This window comes from Otolemur garnettii, unplaced genomic scaffold (assembly GCF_000181295.1).
Source record: "Otolemur garnettii isolate 467f Iridium unplaced genomic scaffold, OtoGar3 scaffold00198, whole genome shotgun sequence".
Classification (NCBI taxonomy): domain Eukaryota; kingdom Metazoa; phylum Chordata; class Mammalia; order Primates; family Galagidae; genus Otolemur; species Otolemur garnettii.
In genome coordinates, this window is record NW_003852593.1 from 1,032,198 (window position 1) to 1,041,121 (window position 8,924).

Consider the following 8,924-nt stretch of genomic DNA (forward strand, 5'->3'; position numbering starts at 1 on the left):
TATTTCTCAATGCTATGTAGTATCCCATTGTATAATATGCCACGATTTGTTTACCATTGTTAATGGTTGATGAACTCAGAATTTTTGGCTATTGTGAATGACATTGATATTCTTTTTTTTTTTTTTTTTAGATTTTTAAAAACCAAAACATTTATTACATGACTAATCTTTTTTTTGAGACAGAGTAGAGTGCTGTTGCGTCATAGCTCACAGCAACCTCAAACTCGTGGGCTTAAGCAATCCTTTTGCCTCAGCCTCCTGAGTAGCTGGGACTATAGGGACCTGCCACAATGCCTGGCTAGTTTTATTTCTATTTTTAGTAGGGATGAGATTTCACTTTTGCTTAGGCTGGTCTTGAACTCCTGAGCTCAGGTGATCCACCTGCCTTGGCCCCCCAGAGTGTTAAGATTACAGGGGTGAGCCATCATGCCCAGCCTAAGATGTTAATATTCTTGTGCTTGGCTTTCGTGGCACAGGCACATGCCTTCTAGAGGGGTACAATTGTTGGTCAGAGGGTGTGCCTGAGCTTTGCTTTAGTAGACACTGATAAATGGTTTTCTTTTCTTATGTTTTTCTTCTTTCTTGTCTTTTTTTTTTTGAGACAGGGTCTCACTCTGTCACTCAGGCTAGTGTGCCATGGCATCAGCCTAGCTCACAGCAAACCCTTGTGCTCAAGTGATCTTCCTGCCTCAGCCTCCAGAGTAGCTGAAACTACAGGCATCTACCATAACACCTGGCTACTTTTAGAGACAGGGTCTTACTGTTGCCCAGGCTGCTCTCAAACTCCTGACATCAAGCAACCTCCCATGTCAGCTTCCCAGACTCCTCCTCTGAGGAGTCTTGATTTTTCTGACACCAAGAGATTCAATTACTGCAGTTGACTTTGAACTTAGATAGGCTTGGGTTTTGTTTTGTTTTGTTTTGTTTTTTGAGACAGAGTCTCAAGCTGTTGCCCTGGGTGGAGTGCCGTGGTTCACAGCAACCTCAAACTCTTGGGCTTAAGTGATTCTCTTGCCTCAGCCTCCTAAGTAGCTGGGACTATATGTGCCCCACCTCAATGCCCAGCTATTTTTGTTGTTGCAATTGTCATTGTTTTAGCAGGCCCGGGCTGGGTTCGAACCTGCCAGCCTTGGTGCTTGTGGCCAGCACCCCACCCACTGAGGTACAGGTGTCGCCGTAGATAGGCTTGCTTTTTATGCTGTCAGCTCTTATCTGTGCCTGAGATCCTCTGTGGAGCTTCTCAGGACTTGGCTTTAGGGTTTGTTAGGCTATGTGGTTATCAGCCTCCCAGATGGCCCTTGCAGCTCCTTGCCTCAACTGTTCACAACCACACTGGGCAAGGCTGCTCTGTGTAAACCAACAGGATTTTGTGGGCATGGCAATGTGTGGTCTCCAAGGCCAGATTGCTGAAGATTTTCCAGCTTCAGGCTTACTCTCTGGGGGAAGCCAGCCACTATGTCATGAAGACATTCAAATAGTCTGTGGAGAGAACCTGCATGGGGAAGAACTGACCGTAACCTGCTATGCAGCAAAAGATAACTCAGGCTCTGTCTAGAGAATGTTTTACTCCAGGATGAAGACCCAGTTCCTAGGGCATGGATGCCAGTTCTCATCCTCATACCAGAGATGCGCACGATGTCTGAATGAGGCCTCTCTCCAGCTCTAGCTGGCTGGGCCAGACCTCCCACTACTGTTACTCCCTGGTAAGTATAGTTTCTAACTCTGAGGAAGGGCAGCCCATTCCTCAGCCAAGGATGGGGGACATCTCAGGCTATCCCTATCCCACACACACTCCTCCAATGCCCACCTACAGATTCCAGCTGCCAGTGCCTTTTAGCTCAGTGGCCCAGCCCCGGTGCTCAGGTAGACTCCCACAGACCCAGAGCTGGGCAGGTCAAGGCTTGCCTCACCAGCTTCCCGTCTCTGTGGACTGCACTCCTGCATTTCCACCACCTGGAAACAGCTGCCTTGCCTGCTTTGTCCAGGCCATGTGGTTACCCGTTACAGCTGGTCTGGGGCAGGCTTCTGTTGCAGCCCTCATGGAATCCACTGTCAAGACCTGCTTTTTAGATCCTTTCACATTTGTGGGAAAACAGGTGAACTCTGAATCAAGTCTGGGTATCTCTTAATGATAATGAACCAGTGTTGGCTCTTAGTTTTAACAAAGTTACCCTAAATGCAAGGGGTCACCATTAGAGGAACCGTGTGTGGGAAACTCTTGTCTGCAGGTTTTGCAGTTTTAAAATACTCCAATAGAAGAGAAGCAGCTGGCTGGGCGGACGGGCGGACGGGAGGCCGGCCTGGCCAGCGCAGGGTGGCAAGAGTAGCGGCCCAGCTGGCCCAGGAGGTCGTGGCTTGGGAAGGACGCACGTTTTCTTCCTTCTGCAGTTGTAGAAGGAATATTGGAATCCTGCCATTCTCACTATCAGAACAAGAAGTGCTGCTTCAGCACACACAAAAAGGCGTCTTTAGCAGACGCGGGAGTGAGGCTGTGCCCAGGGTCGCTAACCAGGGGCGGTTGGGTGCGGAGCGGTAGCGGGGGGCCCGCAGGAGGAAGTGGCAGCGGCGTGGCGAAGGTCTCCGGTCTACCCGCCTTGCTCCGCAGCTGCAGCTCCCAGGTATTGCTTTCTCCCCACGGAGAGACCAGTAGCGGTGAGACCAAACCCCGAGGGCGGGGCCCTGAAGGCCCTAAGCCTGAAGGACTCCTCGCCCGGCACCCCCGCAGCCTTCCTCAGGTTCCCACAGGCTCCTCCTCCTCCTTTGACTAAACCGCTCGACCTTGACCTTGCCTCGTTTCTCCCTGCGCAGCGCCGCGAGCCCAGCTCGGCCTCCACTTCCACACCCCGCTCCGAAGTGTTCTCGAAGGAGGCGCGCGCGCCCACCCTCTAGGCGCCGCGAGGTGGGCAGGTGCTTGCCCCAGCACCAAAGGAGGCCCGTTCTGATGTGACGGTCACTGTACTGGCTGTCCTTGTCACCATTTCACATAAAGTCCTGGAAACCTGCTCAAGGTCGTGCAGCGGGCTGAACTGTGGCCCTCCAAAGTGACATGCTAGGTCTTGTCTGTGGTACCCGTAAATATGGCCTCATTTGGAAATAGGATCTTGGCAGACGTAATCGCCTTTAGAGAGTCTTGGGGTTCTACTCCAGTAAGACTTGGTCCTCAAGAAGAGAGGACATTAACAGGCAGACACACAAGGAAAAGGCCACAGGACGATCAGAAAGCTCCTGACACATGCTCAGAATACCAGGGCAGGGCAACCACCAGAAGCTGGCTAGACGCTAGCAAGTATCTTCCTCCAGAGCCTCCCTCCTGCTGGCAGCTCAGTTTCTGCCTTTTAGCCTCCAGAGTCGTAACTAACTTTTTGATGTTCTGTGGCCCTAAGAGACCGGTACAGGGTGATGAGCTTCCAACTCCAGAGGGGGTACTGCCACCTGGAATTGAAGTGGGCTGGGGGTCCCCTCAGAGCATCTCCCCCAGCCAGGGACGGGGCCAAGGAAAGCTCCTGGAGAATGCAGTCTCACAACTAAGACCTAGTATGAGAGTGGGAGGGGAGAGTAGATTGGTATCTGCCCAGGGTGATGCACATGGCTGCCCCCCTCCCCACCAGGCTTCCCAGACCTGGGTTCTGCTGGCTTGGGGGGGACTTTCCAGGAAGTAGCCTGGTAGGAAAGTGGGTTTGCAGTTGCCCCCAGCACTGAACCCTGGTCCTAGGATGTGGTTTGTTCCTGGAGGTGACCACTGAGATTCTGACGTCTGGCACCTTAGGACTCTAAACAAGGAGTTGAGTGGAGAAGGGAAACTTCTCAGCTGAATTTCAGCGCCCATGATCATCTTCTCTACTCCATGGGACTGCAGCTCCACAAAGTATGGCCCATGTGGCCCAGGGGGTGTTGCAGTGCTGTCTACTGGTGGCTGCAGCTGCTGCTTCTGTGGACTAGGAAGACCAAAATGGCCTTCGGACTAGGTGGCAGCTGGGGCAGAGATGGGCCTTGGCTGGAGAGCCATGTTCAGGCCTGGGGTAGGAGGCCTACAGGCCCTCACTACAGCCCTGCTTGGGTCCTGGGCGGAGAAGAGGGAACTTTCTTTTCCTCCCCTCCCTTGAGGCAGGCACCACCTGGGCATAGGAGGAGGGGTGGCTTGAGACCATGGGTTTCCACTTGGAAGCCCTCTTTATCTGGCCCAGGATAAAGAAAGGCTGGGGTCAGAGTGCATGTATCTCTATGGAAACAGCAATGAGCCTGGCCCCTGCAGGACCCCAGTTCCAGTGGGGGATGGGGAGGCCTAGCCCCAGCTCAGGGGCTCCTTTGGCAGCAGCTCTAGAGGAGAAGCTCCAGGCCAGGACATGTGGCTAAGGAGCAGGGAGGCCACATGGGCAGCGGACTCTACCCCTTAGGGTTGTAGGCTCTGAGTAGATAGAAACTGAACAGGGTGCAGCCAGAGTAGAACTTTCATTCAAAAGCAGCAAGAAGAGTCTTCACAAGACCAAAACAAGGCTCAGCCCCAGCTGCTACTGTGCCTCTCCCTGGGTATTCTGCCTGCCGTATGTGGCCCACCCAAGAGCCGGCCTACTGCTAACAACCCTCCACCTATTTGAGGCCTCCCTCCAAGGGCAGCTTTTGCTGTCTGCAGAGCTTGGAGCCAGCCTAGGCTTTCAGAACTTTTAAGCTGTCTGTAGGCCCAGAGGTAACAGCCCACTGGGACCCCACATTTGAGCTATGGAGGAGCATGCAGCAGAGGGCCTTCTTTCTCAGGAACCCATGGTGGAGTCCTGTGCAGGCCTCTTTCTACCTGCTCTGGTAAGACCCTTGGGTGTGTGCAGGGTGGAGAGACAGGGTTCAGCAGGCCAGAATGACTGAAAGGAGCTCAGAACCTCCACCCCTGGAGAAAGCCTGCCTGGGCTCAGGCAGGCTTGTGCTGGGCAGGAAAAGACCAATCAGCCCCAAATAACTTTCTTCAAGAAAAATCCAAACACACACTCATATGTTTTGAATACACGTTGATTGCATTATTCTAAATGCTGGCTTTTTTTTGTGGGGGGGGCATGAAGTAGCCCTAATTCCAAATCTGTGAAATCAAATGCAATGTGGTAGTATCTGTCATGTGCTGCAAGGATTTAAAGGGTGCTAGGGAGGCAGGAAGTTTATAGGCTTGTCCCCAAGTGGTATCTAGAGCCTGGAGAGGGTACCTATTCACCTCCCCACAGCCAGAGGAGTTTGGTTACTACTTGGGTGGGGCTTCTGGGAGCCTACAGTGGGTCCTGGCAGTAAATTCATGGGGCAGCGAAACTTACAGCTATAGCCCAACCACAGGAGCCAGTAGGGCTTCACTGTATAGGGTTTGGAGAATGGATAAACAATTTGGTAACCCCTCCCACTGGGGTCCCTGGCGTGCCCTGGGGTGGTCCCTGTGCTAGTGGGAAGCAGATAAAGCTGTGGCTGAGGGTAGTGGGGTCTGTTTCAACAGGGCTTGCTCATTGTCCTGTCACTGAGCCCCTTCCTGAATCACAAGCCTTGGGTTCCCCCACATCCTGCTTGCTTTTAATGGACCCTGCCTGGGCTTAGGGAACTGCCAGCTTTTCAGACCAGTGGACAGAACACTGGACTGTGAGCACTCATGAGGAGCTGGGGAGGCCTGAGGGATTTAGGAGCAGGCCAGGCCAGGGCTACAATAAGGGCTTGGCTGAAGTCTTAGGTAATAGCACCTAGTCTCAATGCCAGGTGCCTGTGTCTATGGGTGACCTGGCTGTAGCAGTCTTGAATAGTGTGCTGCAGTCTGAGGTGTCAGAGACTCAGGGACAGGAGGGGAGGTACACAGCCTTGTCCAGATAGCTTACATCTTTCTCAGCACCACTCAGGAGCCCAGACTGCCAGGAAGGAAATGAACACAGGCTACGCACCATATGCCAGATTTTCAGGCTAGTTCCTGCCACCTGCTTTTCATTGTGCAGTCAGCAGTAGAAACTCTGAGGAATGGAGGGTCCCTTGGCTCTGGTGCCTAAGGCTGTGCCTCCTGCTGTGCGGGACAGCTCTCAGAAGCCTGGAAAAAAGAAGCCACTTCTTGCCTCCCTCCTCCCTCACACTTGTTTAAGCTTGGCATGTGTCTGTCTCCACTGCCATGTACTCCTCCCTGGTGTGCCAGACTCCAGCCCAGCTCCCTTCAGTTGCCATAGGCCAGCTTCTCCAGGAACAGATGAAGTTTGAAAGGCCAAATGCTTATTAGGGACTGTTACTAGTTTCTTAGGGCTATCGTATCAAAGTACCATGAATCAAGAAGCTTAACAGAAACTTAGGGTCTCACAATTCTGGAGGCCACAAATCTGAGATCAAGATATAGGCAGGACTGGTTGCTCTCAAGGCTGTGTGGGACCCTGCTGCTGGGCTCTCCCCAGTTCCTGATGCTCATATTTCCCCTTTTTATAAGGACACTAGTCCTATTGCATTAGGGCCCACCCCAATGACCTTATTTTAACTTCATTTCCTCTGAAAAGACCCCCATCTCCAAATAATGTCATATTCTGAGGTATTGAGGGTTAGGGACTCTTCCCTCTCTAGATTTTTGTGTGTGTGTGTGTGTGTTTATATATATATATATATTTTTTTTTTTTTTTTTTTTTTTTTTGAGACAGTTTTATTGTGTTGCCCTCAGCAGAGTGCCACAGTGTCACAGCTCACAGCAACCTCAAACTCTTGGGCTTAAGCGATTCTCTTGCCTCAGCCTCCCAAGTAGCTGGGACTACAGGCACCCGCCACAATGCCTGCCTATATTTTATTGCAGCTATTATTTAGCTGGCCAAGGATGGGTTCGAACCTGCCAGCCTTGGTATATGTGGCTGGCGCCAAAACCACTGTGCTACAGGCACCAAGCCTATGAAATATATATTTTAATATATATATTTAAATAATGTATATTTTTTAAGTAAATTTTTTTTTTTTTTTAAATAGGGTCTTGCTGTTGCCCAGGCTGGAATGTAGTGGCATCATCACAACTCACTGCAACCTGAAACTCCTGGGCTCAAACAATCCTGCTTTAGACTTCCAAAGTGCTGGGACTAGGTGCATGCTACCATGCCTGGCTAATTATTTTAAAAAGGTTTGTAGAGATGGGATCTTTGTATAATATGTTGCTCAGACTGGGCTCACACTCCTGGCCTCAAGGGATCTTCCTGTCTTGACCTCCCAGAGTGTTAAGATAATAGGTGTGAGCCACTGTGCCTAACCTAAACTTTAATTTTTATAGCGGGTTTGAGTTCACAGCAAAACTGAGCAAAAAGTACAGAGTTCCTATACACCCCTTCCTCACGTCCTACAACCTTCCCTATCACCAACATTTCCCACCACAATAGTACATTTGCTATAATCAATGAGCCTACATTGACACACATTATTACTGAAAATCCACTTTATGTTAAGTTTCCCTCACGGTGGTGTACATTCTGTGGGTTTTGACAGGTGTATACTATGCATCCACTGTTACAGTACTGTACAGAAGAGCAGCTTCACTGACCTACACATCTTTGCTCTGCTTATTCATCACACTCTCCTCCCAGCCTCTGGTAACACTCATCTTTTTACTGTGTCCACAGTCTTGCCTTTTCCAGAATGTCATATAGCTGGATTCCAACAATATGTAGAACAAGCCTTTGTACCTCACTCCCTCAGTCGCTAGCTGTGGCTGTGCAGGCATGATCTGGGACAAGGTGGCTCTCTGCAGTGGAGGTTGCAGCTAGAAGCCAAGTAGCAGCAAGGACCAGAGTGACACTCTTTTTTTCTTTTTTTTTAGAATTATAGAAAAATGGCCTTGAAAGTACAGTTTTTGGATGTACTTTGACCTAACTCTAGCCTGGCCCTTCAGGGCCCTGTCTCCACTAGGTCTGGAGTTTGGCCTATAAAGATTTGAACAAACGTTAACGTAGTTTCTAGGAGTTCAAAGCCGCATTCTTATGACGTCCCCGCCTCCCTTAAAGCGCTTGAGAAAATCCAAGGCTGCCTAAAAGAATTTACTGTTTGTTCCAGCAGCACCTGGAAATAGGTCAGTCGCCACCCCCACCCCCCAAAGGGAAGGCTCTAACTTCCAAGAGCTCCAGTCAGCAAACTCAGACTGACTTCACAGCGACCAAGCCCCCTTCCTGCTGTTGATCACCTTTCCCTCCCGGACCCCACCACCTCCCCCATTCCCCTGCGCTCCCATCTCCCTCGGACGCGCAGCCACCTGAGTCTATAGGACCGAGCTCAACACCTCCCGGGCACTTTCTTGCACTCCAAAAGTACACTTCCAAAGAAAATCCGTCCTTACCACTTCAGCCAGGGTCTGCCCTACCGCGGCCCCTCTCCGCCTCCGCAGCTCTCCGAGTCAGCAACGCACCAAACGGTCTCCCGGAACCGCACCCTGAGCGCGCCAGACCCACGACCCCCACGGCGCGGCCCCGCAGCCTGGCCTGAACACGTCCCCGGTGGTGAAGGGCTGCGGGGCCCTCCTGCCCACTCCGTGCCACATACAGACACTCCGCGGGAAGACCTCGCGCCGCCTCAGTCAGCTAGGTCCCTCCCTCCCGGGCTCGTCTGCCGGCTGTGTTGTCCCGGACCCTCCGGCCGGCTAGATAGAGCGGGTCAGGGACGAAGGGGAAACGGAAAGAATCCCAGACACGAGAGTGGGAGACCCACCCCGCGCCAGCCCCGTGCGTGAGCACCGCCCGCGCGCCCGCGGCAGCTCCGCGCCCGCGCGCCCAGGCCCAGGGATCAGCCGCGCGGCTCTAGGCCGCTATTGGGCTCGCGACCGTGACGTCACCGCGCGCGGCGCCGCAGGCCACGGGCCGGGCCCGGCCAGGCGCACGCCGGAGAGTAGCGGGAGCGGGGCGCGTGCCCGGCTGTGCTCCGAGGCGCGCGCGTGTCCCACGGCCGGCCCCGCCCGCGCGGCCCCGGCGAGG